The sequence below is a fragment of the Sapajus apella genome, unplaced genomic scaffold, assembly GCF_009761245.1.
Source record: "Sapajus apella isolate SASKATOON/1434 unplaced genomic scaffold, GSC_monkey_1.0 scaffold27, whole genome shotgun sequence".
Taxonomy (NCBI): domain Eukaryota; kingdom Metazoa; phylum Chordata; class Mammalia; order Primates; family Cebidae; genus Sapajus; species Sapajus apella.
In genome coordinates this window covers 12578902-12599111 of record NW_022436967.1, presented here as the reverse complement: position 1 = coordinate 12599111, position 20210 = coordinate 12578902, and the positions used below count along the sequence as shown (strand labels likewise).

The following is a 20210-nucleotide window of genomic DNA, read 5'->3' as shown; positions in this document are numbered from 1 at the left end:
TAACTGACAAAATGTTTATAAATATTAGTTAGAAAAATAATTATAAAGACAATGAGAAATACAGGTTATAAATTTTACTCTATAGATAAAATTTTGCATTAAAAATTTAGAAATGAGGCAATAAAATGCTACTTTTTTGTGCTGGAACTATAAGTCATACAAAATAATCCTCCTATATAAAAGTGTTTCAATAGCACTCTATTTCTCTTAAAACAAACTCCATATTACTAACCAGCCTTCCCTTATTCTCTAAACTCCGGTCATGCTGACCTTTCAAAAGTTTCTTCTTGCTTGATAAATTCCACTTCAACTCTTCCTTCTACTTGTAATGCTTTCTCCACTCCAGCTGACCTTGACATTCTTGAGTATTTAACTTGTGATAACTCTAAAATATTGTTAAAACTTCATTCTTCTGGAAGCCTTTTCTAATTCAACAAGAGAAGCAAGGTTGCCCTGGTATATATTTGCATGTCCCTTTGAAATTCACTTTCTTATCTCTTCTGCCAATTGCAATTAATTATTTGGGTGATTATTTAATATGTCCCTTCCACAGTGGAATATATCTATATCTATATCGATCTATCTTCTGTGAGATCAGAGACCATATCTATTACTACCACTTAGCAAAGTATATGACACACAGTAGATATTCAATATTTTTTTATCTGTTTGAATAAAAATTATGGCTCTCTTAATTGTACAGTAACTTATATCAGACAAACTCTCCTGCAGAAAAGTTGTAAACATTGGAAAAGTTTGGATAAAACATATGCATACATATGAATATACACAAAAAATTTCTTTTTTCCTGAGGGAAGTTTCAGTCCTCACTGTGAAGGCCAAATCTTTCAGAGAAACCTGATCTCTTACCAACTTGAGGAATCAGAGGAAAGATTTCTGGGCTCCCACAGCAGCTGGAGAGTAAAGAGGAAAATCCCAGGAGAGAGCAACAGAGGCTGAGCCTAAGTTTCTGGCTGTTCTCTGAACCATGCATTTATAGGGCAGACTTGAAACAATACAGCTAAGGTTAAAGAAGGAAACATAAGTTCAGCTGCTGCATACTGCAGAGGCATACAACTTGGAGTTCAAGTTCAGCTAAGTTAATTGCCTCCTAAAACAAAAAATCAACACTATTTTGGCCTAGGATTTAAATTCAGACAAAAATGTCTCTGAAGAAGCAGTATTTGTGTTGATATGTGAGAGATTTGTAGGAATTAGGAGGAAAATAGAATAAAAATGTTTTTGCCTTAGAGAAGTAAAGCATGTATGAATGTCCAATATTGGAAAACTTGGCACATTTTTGAGACACAATGAAGACCCATGTGGCTGATGCATGAAAGCGATAGGGAGATAGGATGGTATGAGAAGGCTCTGGTATGAGGCAGAGCGAGAGTAATCTGACGTCTTATTCTTCCTTTGTTCTAACACTCTCAGAAGGCTTCAAAGGGTTTTAAAGAGTGTAATGATATGACAGGATTTTGTTTTTAAAGATCATTCTGGTTATACAATACAAAAGTAGCATTGATGAGGGCAGAAGTAGATAGAGAAAAAACAGAATCTCTTCATATTTTCCAGCTATAATCTAATGTGACGTGGGAGTTAGTAAGGCAGAGGAGAATGTAAAGATTGGCACCCAGGTTTCTGTCATAAGCCCTGGCAGTTCTAGTTACCAAGATACTTAAAATTATAGATGAAGAAAATGTGGAGAAAAGATGGAGTTAAATATATATCATGTTGATGATGTCACTTGAATATAATGGTCTGGAGTTTAGAAAGCAATTATAGTTTAGCAATATAAATTTGGAAGTCTTCAACCTAGAAATGACACTTGAAGCTATAAAAGTGGAAGAGAGTGTAATGAGAAAGGGTACAATGAGACATAAAGTAGACTGAGAACCATCCCTGAGGAATTTCACTCTTTAAAGTTTAGGTAGAGAAGAGCCAACAAGGAAACTGAGAATTAGGAGCTTCAGGGAGAAGAGAATAGAGCCAGCAGGGTGTGGTGTCATAAAACCTAGGGAAAGACCTGCTTTCATTAAAGAGGAAGGAATGAGGGCAGAGTAAATGGTTGAACTAACTTTTCTGGAAATGATGATTATAAAATCTTGGAAATATTTTTTTGCAAATTTGAAGGTACAGATCGTAATACAAGGGTTCAACCCATGAAGGGTAGGAATTGAATCTGTTGAAGCTGGGTGAGAGGCTCTAAGCTGTCTATTATACTCTCATCACTTTGTATATATCTGAATATTCAGTATTATTTATATTTGCGTGTACTGATATATTATTTTTAAAGGTAAAATTATTTCAAAAATGTTTTAAAGCTGATCAAATCAAGCCCTAGAGCACTGAGCTCAAGACATAGGATGAAGAATGAATAATGGAGATTCCCTGAATCCAATGCTAACCAACTGAATTCTACCATGCAATGATTATATAATCCTTATTAAACTACCATATTTCAATTTGTATTAAAATTTCAAACTATAGCTGCAACATATCAGCTCAATATCCAAGCAAAGACCATAAAATGGAGTTGACATAATAATAGCAAGACCATAGGTCAGTTTGATGAAGTGTACAATACAAATGATCAAGGTTTCAGAAATTTTCTACAATTCCTTTAAATAAATGTTTACTGAAGATCATTACAAGTCTTAAAAGCACAGACTCCAGATTTAGACTCTAATAGTTCCATCCCTTAGTGTCACTTAGAAAAACTTGTTTAACCTCTTTAAGACTCAATTTACTTGTCTCTAAAATGGTGAGAATACTACTGCTTATTCTATCTAAATTCCTGACCACAGTTGCTTCATACATATTTCAACGATGATGAAGATAATCAATAATAGTTCTGAAATAAAATTTAAAAATTAGGAAGAATACATTTCAAAAATGTACATATATATACATGTACAACACATTCACAGGAAGATTGGGAATAGTGATAAATAACACTGAAATAAAGAACAGTTAAAGAAGCCATTATTTCCCTGATGAGTTTGTAAAAGCAGATAACCTTGTCTAGCAAATGAAAGCACTTCATGAATTAAGTAACATTTAATTTGAAGAGTATTTTCATAAAAATAAGAAATTTGACATCTGAAGACAATGTAACTGGCTTTAATTTTCAGCTCTACATTTTATTTCTCATGAAACCTGGTGATATTTTAGAAACTCTTCATGCCCCAGCTCACTCATCTGCAAAATGGGGATAATAAGTACCTATGTTGTGAGAATTTAACAAATAGATACAAATGTGGCACAGCCTAGCAAAATGTTCACCAACCCTGTTGTTTCTTCTCCGTCTTGGAAGATTGCATCTCCTGTTTTCCTTTTCAGTTAGCTTGAGGCAATGCCACTGTGTTCCTGCCAGAGGAGTATGGTTTGAAGTGATGTATGCCCCTTCCATGTCTGCCCACATAACATTTGGCAGTGTCTTTATTCTCTCAATTTGCCTCTCCACCATTTGAAGCAGAATTGGAAAGAACCAGCATCCTTGATTAACATGTGGAAGGCTGCCTCTTAAAAATCCACTTAAATGAGACATGGATCAGAAATAGATCTTCATTGTCTTAAGCCAGTGGGTTTTGGTGAGTGCTTTATACATATAAATATATATAGCTATGTTTTTCCTGAGTACTACCATAGCACTTACAGCAGCAGCTGGCTAGCTAGCTAGTATTCAGTACTTGCTAGCATTAAAAAATATTGCCAGACCTTCATGAGGCCCAATTTCAGAAAATATATTGAGTGTGAAAAAGGCTCCAAATATCACCATAAGATTTCTTAATTATAAAAACAAAACTTGAACTTAAAAGCAAGCATGGAAAATATTACATTCTGTATTAACATCTAATATCAGTAGCAGATTATATTTACTAAAACAGGGTTCCCACCAAATTTAGAGAAGTAAACTAAAAAGCTAGCATTGTCAGATAAAGGATGTTATTGCCTCTAGCTATTTGATCTCTGCTGTGTGCCCTATTACCTATTACGTGGATTGTCCTCAGTTCAGTGGCACTCTAGATATTGTTCCCAATTCATTAACTAATTTTCTTTTTCTTCAAATAGAAATAATATGGTTTTCATGTATTTTTATAAGGATTATGAATTGTATTGACTACATGTATAAGTTAGAATAATATGAAAATAGATCAAAACACAGAAAAATGTGCTTCTTTGTGTAACATTTAAACAATATATACCATGGTGGAACACCAGATATTTTAAAATAATTACTCTATTTGGTTATCATGCAACATCTTTTAAAGCACCATATAAATTTTAAATAGATTGAACAGAAATTTTCAACTAGTACAGGGCTACACAAATACTTATATTTTTTCCATATGGGAAGAAATTATCTACATTACAGTCATTTTATTGTTCCTTGCAGAGGGTTATGTAAAGCAGATTGCATTGAACTTTTTTATTTTCTTTAGAAAACCAAACCTAGAGGTTTTTTTTTTTTTTCTGCAAGAAATTGCATATAGATTTAGCACATTCACTGAACCCTATTACAGGCATTTTTTAGCCAGAGCCAACAATTGTGAACTTCTCTTAATGGCTCACTGACTACAGGGTGTGTGTTAACAGGAGACACACAGAAGCCATAAAGGAAATCGCCCCCAGCTGTCTATGACCTTAATATTCAGATATCCATGTTTCCATGTCCTTTCCTAAAGTGGGGGTGCATGGAAAAGCTTCTAGTTCTCATGTGTTTTTATTCTTATTCATGGAAGCACCTAAAGTAGTAATAGAATCTTATAGTGATGTTCAGGTAAGCACCCGCTTCCTCTTTAAAAGGGATCCCTCCTAGTGTGATAAGCATTTCCATTCCCTTTGAGGTTTCTTTCCTCCTAGTTGTACATGTTGGAAGTACTCAAAGCACACAGGAAAAACTATTCTGGGTAATGCTACTTCAAAATTTGGGTAAGGCATTTGTTTTTTAATGAAATCCTTTTACCTTAATGTGTGTGTGGTTTTTTTTTTTTTCGAATTCTAAAACAAAAGTTAACAACAATAATAGAACAAAAAACAAAACTCAAGATCAGAAATAAATCTCCTTTATCTTTTTATCAAATATGTGCTTTGTGCACTGTATAAAACTTTAGGTATCATTTTTTTAATTTCCTCTCTTATTGAGTTTCAGTGGCCTTTATATTTGGGCACAGTGGTAGGTTCAAAACACTCAAATATGAAGACAGAGCCCTGCCCTTCATGGAGCTCACAATTGAATTAGAAAGAAAACCAATGACAATATAAATAATTAACAATATTTTGATTAATCATCAATAATTAATAATATTGTTTGATGAGAATTATGAATATATAAATACGTAGATGTATTTTACCATCTGGGAAGAGGAAATAGGAGGTCAGACAATACTATGATTCTTGAGATCTTGATATTAAAGTGGGAGAACAGAAAGGCATTATAGCTAGAAGTGCAAAAGCATGTACAAACTTATGGCAATGCAAACAGGATGACCCTCAGTATTCTGAATTCAGGATGGTTGGGTTAGAGCAAACAATGGGTATAGCACATAGAAAAAGAGACAGACCAGGGAGGGGGGTTGCATATCAGTATTCAAGTTTATATAAAAGGGATTCTCCTGAATTATTCATAGCCATCTCAGTTTTATATGAAACAAAACAAAATAAACAAACAAAAAAAAACACACCAAAAAAAAGCAGGAATTAAACAGAAAAGCAAGTCTATTTGATGGAATCATTCAGAGAGGAAACAATGGACGAAATAGATGAAAAATGGCACCCATTTCTGAGAATAAGTGACAGAGGCAAACCAATCTCTTTAATTTTTTTCTATTTCTCTGTTTCTCTGGGATTATGATACCATAGAGAGGCAATTTGTGGAAGATGCTTTCAATTTCTCATCAATGAGTTGCAGTTAGAGTTTGTTTTCAAAGTAATTTCCACTACTTAGAGTGCAATTGTGGAGCTATCCCTGCTTGAAACTACAAAATAGCTGAACCATTCCTATCCTCATCCAAGTCCTCCTTTGGACCACCAAATCCAAAGAAGTCCAAAGTCCAAAGAAATATAACCACTAGTATTTTATCCCACATGATCAATTTATGAACTTCAGTCTTTATAAAATAAAGCAACCTCAGGGTAAAATGGTATTCTCAAATTAGCTTTACCATTTCTAGATACATATATTAGTTTGGGTTTATTTTATAACAAAAAAGAATAAAGATTTAATTGTGGTCTTAGTTAAATATCTCCTTTGAGAAAGATACCGCAGTGTCCTTTCACATATTGGCTTAATAAAGTTGCCCAATCTGACTTCATTTACAGTCACTCGACAGCTTCCTTCTAACAGCCAAGTCAAAAATCACTAGGCTCAATTGCTGTGGCAGTCTTTAGAAAAAGTATGGTGGCAGTACAGCTGTACAAACCACCAAGTATGCTGATATTCATAAAAGGAGCTATTTGCTGAGTAATCTATCAGAAGATAAATCTAGAACAGAAGATGTGATACTCTACAAATACTATTTCTTTCATCCCATTATATAAGGTGTCAGTCCTTAGAGAATTTTTAAAAGATTTTAATAAAGATGTCTTGTGAAATAGGTATTCTTATATCCATTTTGGGAGAAGACAAAGCATGCATCCCAAATACATATAGAGAACTATACGTTTGGAAACGATGTGAAATATATCAGACTCAACTCTTTTTCTCTGGAAAAAAAAAAAAAAAACTAGCTGTGAGAGATAAAATGGCTTACTCAAAGTCAGAGAGTGAAACAAGCAGAGATAGTCAGATAATGCAGTTTCTTCTTCCATGCTGTTTCCTACAGCTTGCAGCTATATTGTGCTACCAAATATTCAGAATAAAATTAAAATAATTTAAAAAAACGTATACCTTGGCCAATTTGAATGGTTTCCCATACAGATAAAGTGTCCCCCTAGGTCATACACAGTATCCTCTTAGGCATATACTTGCCACCATATATGCAGTCCTCACAGTAGAATTTACTGCACAGATGAAGAAATAATTATACCTGCAGATGATTCATCTGTGAATAGAAGAGCATCATCTCTAAAATTTTTAAACAAATACTTTCATTCCTTTTCTGCTACAAAAGCATTCTAAAATTTAGATTCTGTTATCAGAGCATAGGACTGAAAAACATATTTTAGGGTGCACATAGCCAAGTCATCTCACTTTACGTATGAAAAAAGTCTGAGGTCATAAAAATATAAGTGACTTGCATATGTTCACACTCTTAACCAAATTATGCCTGACAAATAATCTTTACAAAGTATTGATGTAACATACGTCCCTTGGATCCTAATCCAGTGATTTATTCCTTCGTGGAGTTTTAAATTGTGTTTTTTTCCCTTGCAGAGAATACATAAACATAAAATAAATAAAATTATTCAAGTGGAATTTAATCAAACCTAAATCAATTTTCTAGGTGAAGAAAACTAGTTCCAAATATTTTACCCTTGAAGCTCATTAAAACATGACTTCTCTACATATTTTGTGACATTTTCTAGACTCTGCATATTTTTATGACAATCAACAGCATTTCTAGAGTTTCTAAGATATGTGATATTTTAAGAATGCAAAATGCACACACATACGCACAAAGCAATTTCAAGAATGGAATTTGATTTTCTTCTCGTTGATAAGTTAATTTTTCTGAAATGAACGTTCTATAAGAGACAATATTGCAATATTATCTCAATATGAATAATATAAATAATATTGATAATATAAATAATAAATAATATTTTTATTTCTGTTGTATACACAGTGTGTAGAACAGCATTTGGTACAAAGTACTTTTCTTAAATATAATTATTGAATAAGAAATAGAATTACCTGGAACAAAATTGCTGTTACTTCACAGGAAGATCAAGTAAAAAAAAAAACTTGTAGTATGGAGGTTTTATTTATATTAGCTTTATCAAATGTAATGAGAAAAACGTAAAATCTACTTATAATATCAATTACTTAAGACACTCCTCAAAAAAGTATATGAGCAAACATGCCTCACATTTGATCAACTATTCTGGAAACTCACAATGAATTAGCCTATCTGGGAACCCATGTTGATAATAATGATGAGTAAAAAAAATTGTTGAAACATTTTAAATAACAATTTTCCTAAACTCATTTTACCACAGAATGTTCTTCTTGCCTATACCTGGTATGAGTCACTAATTGTTCTGCGGAAATTGTGATTGATGGAGTACATGGAAATGCCACAAAAAGAAAATGTAACATACCTGAAATTATACAACTCTCAAAAACTATAAATAATTTAATTTTTAAAGAATATTTTCAAACCTCTGTAACTTTTCTCAGATTCTTACAATGTATCTCGAGAAGTGTTAACTATAACCAATCAGATGCCTGAAAGATGGAGTTCTTGGCCCACGTGAATGTAAAACAAGCTGCTTCAACTTAAAAATTCAGAAAAAGAGTCAATGAAATAACTGAAGGTGTTTGTTAATATTTGATATGATTTATCGCAAACCACTGTTAAACAGAAGTTATTAAATAAAATTTGAAGTGGCACATGGCAAAATATTATACTTCAGGAGAATTCAGGTGTGGATGTTACTTAAATTTTAACTGTTTTAACTGAATTTGTTATACAGATTCTAATTCAAGTAAAAGACCTAATTTCTTAATGAGCCAATTTTCCCTTTAACATAACTGTCATAAATTTCACTATTATTATAAAGACATAACTGTAGAGAATTAGAATTTCAAACACATCCACTTCACTAGATGTTGACAAAGGAAAACTATGCATTAACTATAGTTATTATAAAAAAATATGAATATAATAAATTACAAGTCCCTCAATCCTTCTATGCTAAAAGCAATAAAAGGGTCCAAGGAACACAATCTTAAATCTGGCAATGGTAATGAAATATATTCTTTATAAAGAAATTTTTAAAAATTACACTTTCCCCTAACACACACTATTCCTAAATAGGATTGTTTATCAGTACTTACTCTGAGCACTACACTAAGACAGACACAAAGATGAAAAAGGCAGCATTTGACATAATTACCTAGTTGACAAGTTAAAAAAATGAATAAATACACTGTAAAATGAAATGTAATGGAATAGTTTAAAAGAATAGCAGGTGTACACAGAGGTAGGAGTTACTAATTTGGACTAGGAAGACAGAGAAGCTGCATAGGCACTGATACTTGAAATGAATGTTGAAGGAAGGAGCTCCAAGCATCCAAGTGCCGAAATAATAGAAATTCAATGTAGAGATGATATAATTCCAGGAAAGATTGAAATATAAAATACACAACACATTCAGAAAACAGAAAATGATGTGTATTGCTGGATCAGGGATTACAAAAGTCGAGTACCAGAGGACGAAGCTGCAAACATAGGTTGGAGTCAGATAATACAGAACCTGACATGCCATGCTAAGGGGATATATATTGAGAAGCCAAGGATGTACTTTATTTGTAACCAGTTAATTTGTCCTTCTCTAATTATTTAAGTATTTCAGAGACATGGGAAATTCCATTAGGTTGATGCTCCTTTCCTAAAGTTTCTTACATTCTTCTTTCCCTCCTGGCACCATTAGAAGTCTATTATCAGTAGGATGGGAGAGGTGCTACATCCTTGTGCCTTTTAGACATCAGAAATGTCTTAACACCACTCTGAAGAGTGTATTGAACTTTTGCCTACCATAAAACATTAGAAAATCAGAATCATTTTTTTTGAAGAAACATACCAATTAAGAAATCAAAATTTAGTACTTTGATATTAATAAAATTAATAGTTAATAGATTGTAGAAAAGACAGATAATGCCTTCTTTCTAGAAAAGCAAAATCTTTTAAAGCTAAAAATAGTTTTAGATTTAGATTTTAGAATTCAATTACTGAATTTCAGGAGTGGAAAAGTTAGCCTATGATATTTCATCAATATTATTTAAAGACCTTGGAAAAGCAGCAAATGTCTTTAATTCCTCTTGAAATTTCCTCTTTAGCTGCAATAATATAGAGTTCTGGATTTTCCCATTTTAACTATTGCCAGATCTCCAATCAATTCTTCCATGCTACTTTAAATTTTACCAAATCTTTTGGGGCTAGATCTCGCTAGAGTGTTGTAAAATGTCTTTACATGCATTGCCTTACTCTTTCACAGCTTTATATTAAGTTATTTTTCTTTAAGTCTGGGCAGAAAGACTGAATTCTTTGAGGCATGGGGACAACTATATAAATCTTGCATTATGTTAACAACAATGCTGAGCTAGTTCCAATTCTCTGAGTAGCAACATCTCTTCAGCTCAACAACAAAGGACCTAGGTCTTCAGCCTCGGAATCTTTTCCAGCATATTAAAAACTTAGGTATTCCTACATCTACTTACTTTAATAAAACAGATTGAATTAGAGGCAAAAACCCCAACAGCCTTTCAATAAAAGATCTCACAAAGTACCCTAATTGTGGCATGTAATTATTGATAATGAGATGTAGATTCTATTTCATAGGGCATCTGATCATATATACAACAGGAAACTAAAAGATTTGTTCATTCTTTACAAAGATAGTGTAGACTTACATAATGGGCTTCGCTCAACTTGAATTAAATGGAATATTATATTTAACATTTTAAAGAGAAAATGAAAAATTCAAAACAAATATAACTAGTTTTTCTTCTATTGCATTTAGATGTTTACTGCAATAGACAACTCATGTCTCATGAGCTATTTTAAAAGTAAAAATGCACAATTCTTTAATTGTTTCCCTGAATGTTATTATTTTCCTATTGTTGGAAAGACAATTGGAATAACGGTTTTTGCAAAAGCTTTGAATATTACAATCTAACTATTCAATTACTCAATTTTGATGACTAATTATACTATTCTGCTGTAGTAGCAGCAACGCTTCAGGAAATTGTAGCTATTTCCCAGTCAGTGATGAAGTGAGATTTTAACAGCAATGAACTCTGTGTGGATATCACACAGAGATTTATAATACTTGTAGATTCTTAAGTTTGCTTTTCTGAGTCTCTGTTTTCATTTTACAAAGTTCTTTTACCTCCTGTCACTGAAGGTTGATAATATCCACTAAAGTCTCCATGGCGCAGGACAGTTCTCTGGGTGGCCTTGGACTGAACCAGTTCTTTCCATTTGTTTTGCTTGTAGTTCTAAAGAATAAGTGTAGAATATGCTGAGAACATAACATGCAGAGACAGGGAGGGGCTGGTCAGGACAGACCATGTTCTGTTCCAGTACCCCACCAGAAACCGGATGTCCTTCTGTGCTTTAGTCGAGAGAGTAGTGGTACTTTGTGTATAAAACCAGGGCATGCTGCTTTTCAGGTTACCTGAACTGCAGTGCAAATGGAGCATGCATAAATGAAGCTATGGATGAAATACATGAGGAAAGGTGAAACTGTCATATTTATATCCAAAGAATAATATAATAAAATGAACCTGTGCTCTATCTCCAAGCCTGCTAATAAAGACTATAAGAAAAGTTGCAAACAAAAGTACCAACTCTTCTCTCACCTCTGCCATGTATGAAAGAACAGGGGGCTTTACACTAATCTTCAGAAAGCCACATTTACACATACCATGGACCTGATTATTGGGCAATCAACTTTATTGGATCTTTCTTTTAATTTCTAGCACAGCAGAAACTGAATAAATTTCTGTCAGGTTTCTCCAGTGAGCAAGTTTTTACAAAAATACTGTGTTTCATGACTTGAAATCAGTATATTGGCACACTTATTAAGTACATAATTCCTTATGCCTTTAGAAAGAGTCTAGATTGAAATAAAAGGGCTCCAGGTGAACAATGGAAAACATACATCTTGCAGGTGAATGCCAATAAATAAAACAAAGTCTCCTACTAATTTCCCAAAGCAGACCTGAACAATGATTATGCTCTGTCTTTCAAAAGACCCATATTGAAATAGCAACATTACCAATGGATTTACTATTGCTTTTTGCTGCCGGTATTTAAATTTGCAGAGGAACAAAATAGTGTTTTACAAAAATTGAATTTAAACCCCTCAGAATTATACATTTAACATGAATATCATGGAAAATAGAACAAGTAGAAGAGGGAAGAAGACTAGAAAAAATAAAGAATTATTACTGCCCAGATGTTTTCCTACAACCACAAATAGGCTTGAAGGCATATAGGACAGGGACTTTAACTCTTATCAGGCCCAAAATACAATAGACTAAGGTTTAAAAAGCATGAGGCTGGTGCAAAAGTAATTGTGGTTTTTGCCATTACTTGCAATGAAACAAACCACAATTACTTTTGTACCAACCTAAACTATATAAAGCACATAAGAAAGTACCAGTTATTTTTTGTGCTAAAATGTTTAATGATATATTTTCAAGAAATTAATACACACACAGATAAATTATAATGCTTTCACAATCTTTTAGAATAAAGTGTCAGATCAAAACAGACTTGTGAGTAGAAACAAGAAATGTAATTATCAGCATTAGCACATTGTCAAGTATAAGACTAGTTAAATCAACTTATTACCAGTGAGAACTGCAGTTAGTCTAGTTGAATCATTAGCAAAACCAGATCTCACAGAATAATCATTGATTTAAAGGCAGAGTTCATAGGGGAACAAACCTACAGGTCCTGAAAAGCTATCCCAGAACTTAAAATTAAATTAAATTAAAACAACAACAAAGAGGCAGAGTTCAAAACACATCCTGAAAATATGAGATCTATTCCAGAGGGAACCTTCTGAAAAGGAATTATTGCATTGATAACACATGCAGAGCACAAAGGAAGGTAACTGCTATGGTCTGAATGCTTGTGATCCCTTATAATTTGTACATGGAAACCTAATTCTTAATGTAGCCATGTTAAGAGGTGAGGTATTTGGGTAGTGATTAGGTCATGAGGGTGGAGCCCACATAAATGAGATTAGTACCTTTATAAATGAGGCCTGAGGTAGCTTCTTTGCCCCTTCCACCATATGAGCACACAGTAATAAAATACTATCTGCAAATCAAAGAGTGAGCCCTCACCAGGCAGAATCTTCAAGTACCTTGATCTTAGACTTTCCACCATCTAGAACTGGAAGAAATAAATATCTGTTGTTTGTTAGCCACCTAGTTTATGGTAATTTGGTGTTACCCATGGAAACTGATCCCAGTGGATTGTGGTAGACCAAAAACCAGACATCAAGGAAACTTAGTAGAATAAGTAGGAGTTATAAAACAAGACTACTTTTTGGTATAAATAGAAAATTTTATACTAAACTATGGGACACTAAGAAAATTCAAAGTTGGTTAGAAAACGCACATTCTGTCCTCAGAGATAGAATAACTTCTGATCTCTAAAAGAAAAGAGGCATTTGCAAGATGAGGATGAAACAACAACTAGAAAAAATAAACATATAACCAAACACATGATCAAAGAGGCTATCAAGTGTTGAGATGCCTCTTAATGTTGAGAGACAGAGGATTGAAAGTTTTATACCTTAATTACTCCTATATGTGCCCAAACCAATTGTTACACACACACACACACACACACACACACACACACACACACACACACACACTCACAAAGTATTGTTTTAACTCAATTCATTTTTTCATCAATTTTGATATTAAGAAGAGGTTGATATTGTTAATTACACATGTCTAAATTATGCTTATTAAATGATTAGATGATCTAATATTTTGTTTAAAAAGAGCCTCTGAGAGTCAAAATAAATCATGAGTTCACACCTGCAAAAAAAGGTTCATGTTGAGACACATTCAATGCACTAACTTTCTCTCTTACCACCTTTAATTTTTCAACTCTTATCAGATTATTTTCCTCAGATCCCTAAATTTACCATCTCGGATCCAGAAACAGATATACTACAGTTAGCTGACTTCAGTCTCATCCGTTAGATATTGTCCTGATAGACTATTTAATTTTAGGGGCAGGGAAGCAGGAAAAACATATAAAAATTTCAATCCTAATCCAGTTAGTAATTTTTTATGTTTCAAAAAGACATTTCAAAATAATGTACAAATGATAACATATTCCCTAAATATTTCTCCTAATTGTGGGCTTAAAGTTGTAATAGAATCTTATACAAATAAATGTTGAAAACATAAAAAATAAAAAGGCAAGAAACACAGTGCACTGCTTTGGAGATGTTAATGCACTTACTTTTTTTTAACTCTGATAATGATATCATCCAGAAGTATCAAGGATTATGCATATAGCCAACTTTTCAGATGCTATGCCCTAGTGCAAAGGAAATGTGTTTTCCATACAAAACCACTACATCCAGATATGTTGAACCATATTTCCAGATACCCTTTACCAGCACTCCACTTTGGCTTTGCATTAAAACAAAATTTACTTAGAGGCCCCACAAATAATAGCTCTCTAGTGTCCAATTATTGCTCGCAATTCAAGGAAATGTCTACTTATGGAAAGGCATCAGGCCAATCACAAGTTCAAGTAATAGGCTTTGTAACTCAGTCTTACATTTTGATCATTTTCCTATAAAAACTATAAAAACTTTCAGCAGGATACTACACATGGGTTAAAAAGCCATGCCATTTTGTGCCAAAATAGTAAGCCAGGACAGTATGTTATATATGTAAAAATCAATGTCAATGCTTCTATATATACAGCCATATCTATAAATGTATACTATATATGCATATATATGTGTGTGTAGTATGTATTTGTAAATATAATTAATTGATGATGAGTTATTTGGAAATGTCTAAAAATAAACCTTCTTGGCTTCTGGTTCCTGACAAATAGAGAACTAGCTTAAGTTGCTGCTTTTCTCCTTGAAACAAATCATAAAGCAATGTCAATAACTTAAATCTATGAAGGCACCTAGACTTAAGGGACTAATAGGAAACACTGTGAATGACTACTTGAAAATAAAAGTCTAATTTTGAACTTATGAGAGCTAAATGCATACATCAAGTAGATTGCCCAAAAATGAAGTGCCAAAAAATAAATATATAATCATAAATATACAATCATAAACATTTAATAAACCACTTATTAAATGGTAGCATAAGTGGGCATCAAATCATTAGGTATATAGAATAGTTAAATAACCCAATTCACATACTTGACCTAGTTGACAGACCATGTCATACTGAAAAGTATGTTGTTTTCAAATGCATACAGGATGTACAAAATGATTGAATACTTCCTGAGTCATAATGCAAATCTCAAAAAAATATTATAATATTATATTGAAGTTACACAGAAAATGTTTTCTAAGCCCAAAGGAATTCTACTAGGAAACAACAACAACAAAAAAGGCAATCACAAAATCCCCATACATTAGGAAACTAAGCAAGGCAGTTCTTAAGGCAGAAGCATACTGATTTCATCTCTTCATCTACTTTTAATTACATCCCCAAAATTGTGATATATTGCATTTTCATTTTATATATAGACATATATATATATACATATATATATATATATATATATGTATATATATGTAATTTCCCTTGAGCCTTCCTCTTAACCCATATGTTAGTTAGAAGTATGTTACTTAACCTCCAAATATCGGCGATTGTTTAGATATTTGTTCATCATTTCTAATAAAATTTGGTTATGATCTGTGAACATACTTTGTATACTTTTCATTCCTTTAAATTTTAGATTTGTTTTATGACTCAGAATATGATGTGTCTTGATAAAAGTTCTATGTGTGCTAAAGAATATTATGTATTTTTGGTTTTGTTGGATGTAGGGACCTATACATGTTATTAGTTCAGTTTGTTGATAGTGTTAAGTCTTCTACGTGCTTAGCAATTTTCTGTATACTTTGTTCTATCCATTACTGAGATTAGGATATCAAAGTCTTCAACTATAATTGTACATTTTCCCATTGTTTTCAGTTATTTATGTATTTATTTTTGAGATGGAGTCTCACTCTGTCACCCAGTCTGGAGTGCAATGGCATGATCTTGGCTCACTGCAACCTCTGCCTCCCAGGTTCAAGCAAGTCTTGTGCCTCAGCCTGCAGAGTAGATAGAACTACAGGTGCACTCCACCATGCCTGGCTAATTTTTGTATTTTTAGTAGAGACAGGGTGTCACCATGTTGGTCAGGCTGGTCTCCAACTCCCGACCTTAGGTGATCCACCTGCCTCTGCCTCAATGGGATTTCAGTTCTCTTTTTAAAAAATGTATTTTGAAACTCTATTTTTAGGTGTAAAATGCTTAAAATTGTCACATCTTGGAAAACTGAACCCCCGTTGTCTTATTTAAGGTTATATAATAACCCTATGTATCTCTTATAATATTCTTTGTTCTGAAGTTTATCTGATATTAACACAGCTACTTCAGTTTTCTTTTAGTTAAGGTTTGTATGGTGACTTAGCCTGCTCAGACTGCCATAAAAAAATCTCATAAACTAGATGTCTAAAGCACAGAAATTTATTTTCTCATCGCTTTGGAGGCTAGAAATCTTATACATAGCACATCTGAGTTATGATGAGGGCCCTCTTCCTGGCTGACAGATGACCACTTTCTTGCCATCTGCTCACACGGCCTTTCCGTGTGCATGTGAATGGAAAAGGAGAAAGAGATTTCTCTCTCTTCCTGTAAGGCTACCAATCCCACAGGATTAAGGCCCTATCCTTATAGTCTCACTTGATCTTGTTTACCTATTAACAGCCGTATCTCCAAATACAGTCATTGGGAATTAGAGTCTCAAATTACATAATTTTGAGGGACACAATTCATATATAACACATACAATATCTTTTGTCTTCTTTTTGCTTGCATCCTTTCCTTAACTTCATATTTGAAAAGGGTTTCTTATAGATAGCACATAGGTTAATTTGTTTTTATTTTAATTCAATATGACAATCTCCATCTTTTAATTGGTATACTTAGGCCATTCACATTTAATATCATTATTGATATGGTTGGCCAGAATATACCATCTTAACATCTGTTTTCTATTTGTTCCATGTGTTCTTTTTAAAATATTGTTCTCCTCTTTCTCTGTTTTTCTTTTAATTTGGTAATACTTATGACACCCTTTTATTACCTATATTGACTTCATTTTTTTAAAGAAAATTTAGCCGTTGACTTAGAGCTTGAAATATACATATTTAATTAATCATAATCTACATTTAAATAATACTTACAGTCTTTCATGTACAAAATATCCAAAGAAATGTTAAATCTTGGGAGGCTGAGGCACAAGAATCACATGAACCCAGAAGAGGTTACAGTGACATCACACCACTGCATTCCAGCCTGGGTGACAGTAAGACCCTGTCTCAAAAAAAAAGAAGAAAAAATGTTAAATCTTTCTTATACAGTATGCCTCCAGCCGTAAAGTCTCGTAGTATCTGTCTGAAAATATATATATACATAACACACATATTTTTTCCATCACTTTAGAAATGTCACTTCATTGCCTTCCAGCTTGCTTGTTTTCCAAAAAGAAAATCATATATTTTAATAGTACATGGATCAATGTGCCAACAACTGAATATTTAGTTGATGATGTATGAATACTGGCTTACTTTACGGAGAAAATAAAACTGAATTTCTATCTGATGCCATACAAAGAGGTACACATCAAAAGAATCAAAGTTCCGATTGAGAAAGATAAGTCTATGAAGTTAAAAGAGGGAGGGGAGGATCAAAGTAGGCAAGGTGGCATTGAGCTGTGGGGAGCCAGGGAGTTTATTTGACCACCACGTCCAGAGGGAGGTATGCGACATGCAGGCCAGACAAGTATCGTCAGGGATGACAACATTCTGCTGTCAAGGAATATAGGATCAATTTGGAATCTCAGTACTTATTAATACAAGCAGATCCTGTTGTGGGAGCCATGAGAATTAGTTGAACAACTCGCTTTATATGGTGCAATTGAACAGTACAATGCTCTAGATGAATACCCAGCAGAAGACTTTACTGAAGTTTATCTTACTAAATTTATGAACTTAGAAAGTGCAAGGACAGCCAAGAGAAAAATGGATGAACAGAATTTCTTCAGTGGATTGCTCTATGTGTGCTTACTCCAGAATTTGAAACAGTTGAAGAAACTAGAAAAACACTAAAACTGTGAAAGGCAGATGTAGCAAACCTACTGAAAATGAAGGTTTAAAACTACATGATATATTCCTTTCTCAAGAAATAATTTTTTTGGAGTAGAATTTGTTAACATTTTTAACTGATTTTTTTAATTATATGATTCTGAATGATGAAAACAATAAACCACTTCTGTTTCTCTTTCCCTCGCTTTTTAAATTATAATATAAACACCATTAGGTGACAAAGAAGAAATGGTTACAGAGCATAAAGACACAGGATTTTCAATAAGACCCACTCAGAGAAGACTGGATTTTGTACAGCTGCTCGGGACACTTCTGCAGAGAGCTCAAATCCTTATCTTCCATATTCCTGTGAATTGCCTTTATGTTATTTCTCCTCAAGATGTATGTGTTGATCTGGGGGGACATGTAGACAGAGCATCAAACTCCTCTAAGGATGGTAGAAACCCTGATAAAACAATATGGCACTATAACCACAATGACTCTTTGCAGAAAACACAGGTAAACACTTTAAATAATCCAGTGTCCTTCCCTGGTGCACGGAAGGCTATTACTCCTTAAGAGGCAGTTGACAGATTTATGCCTAGGACAAAACAACTGCAGGAGCACAAAAGATGAAGAGAAGGTGATCGTAAACTTGGAAACCTTCTAGAAACAAACCCTAGTGGTAAAGAGGTTATGACTAGACCTGTTATCAGACATACCTAAAGTATGTGCAGGATGATTCGGTGACTACAATGGCAAATTTAACTTGGAATAAACTTAAAAATGTAATTTCATCTGCGCCAAAGCCTCCGGAGGACAAGCCAGAAAAAATATATACAAGTCTTCCATTAAAACAAAGAAGAATACAGAGTACCAGTAGCATATTAGTGTTTTCTAAAAGGAACATTTATTTTTTATTTTTAGCCTGTCATTTTAAGTTTTCAAGAGATCTTACTGCTGGTATTTTTTAATGCACCCTCCTTTGTAATTTCATTCAAGCTATTTGTCTGAAGTCATTTCTTCTTTTCTTGATTCATATTTAATGTTGCAGAAACTATTCTTGTCATTATAACATTACCTCTCATGTACAGTAATTATATGTAAATTAACTGAGGCAAATATGGAAAATGTACATGATAAAGATAGACAACCAGGAAAAAATAATGATAAAAAATTTCAAAAAGTTAACAGAGGTTAATAAATGTTAACAAAGATGAATTGCTCATAGATTCTATAGCATCTGGTACAGGCTTTCTGTCAACAAATGGACACAATGAACAAAGTTAAGAAACCAGTTTATTATTTCCAGAAATTACTTGTAATAACTAAAACCACAAAAGTCTAATATCAGAATATACAAAGAATTCTTGCTAATCCATAATGTCAGCAAGTCAAAATAGAAAAAAATTGGCAAAAGATGTGAACAATTATTTCACAGAAGTGAAGACACAAAAGAAGGTTATGGAAAAGACATATTAATTTGTAATTATTACAGTGTCAATGATGAGAAAGATACATAATGCAAGTGTTGTCTGGGAAGTGGAGATAAATTGTAGGCATTGCTGGTGGGAGTTTAAATTGGCCCAGGTATTCTGAAGAGTAATGTGAAAGTATTGAATTAAAGTAAATTAAACATACATATATGTTATGATCTAGATATAGTCATATCCCGGATGTATATTCTAGAGCAACTGTTGCACGAGTATGAGAGAAAATACGCAAATGTTCATTATGGTGCTGTCTTTAGTAGCAGCGATTTGGATGCAATCCAGGTGTTCATCATTGAAAGGAAGGGACAAAATGTAGTGTATGAACACTATGTAAACTGCATAGCAGTTAGTGAAAAACAGACTAACTCCAGACACAGGACATGAATAGACCTTTAAAATATGGTGCTGAGTGGAAAAAATAGAGTTTATAAAATAACAGCATTTGTGTAAATTAAAGTTGTATGCCCATCAAACAAAAGCACATGCAAATAAATTATAGATATCCAATGTGCCAGAATTATTACTTCTATTGGAAAAGAAATATAAGTGGAGAGAGGTTAAACAATAAGAAATACAGGAAAGAAGAAAGGGTAGATTGAAGAAAGGCTGGACAAGAGAGGTACCCTGCATAAACCCTTAACAGTGTTCTAGAGATTTGGGATTAGGATTAATCCA

General features: G+C 33.2%; 1 pseudogene; it reads left to right on the top strand.

Annotated features, from left to right (window-relative positions):
- The first annotated feature begins 4738 nt into the window (after positions 1 to 4738).
- On the top strand, positions 4739 to 18183 carry LOC116560755 (annotated as a pseudogene).
- The last annotated feature ends 2027 nt before the right edge of the window (positions 18184 to 20210 follow it).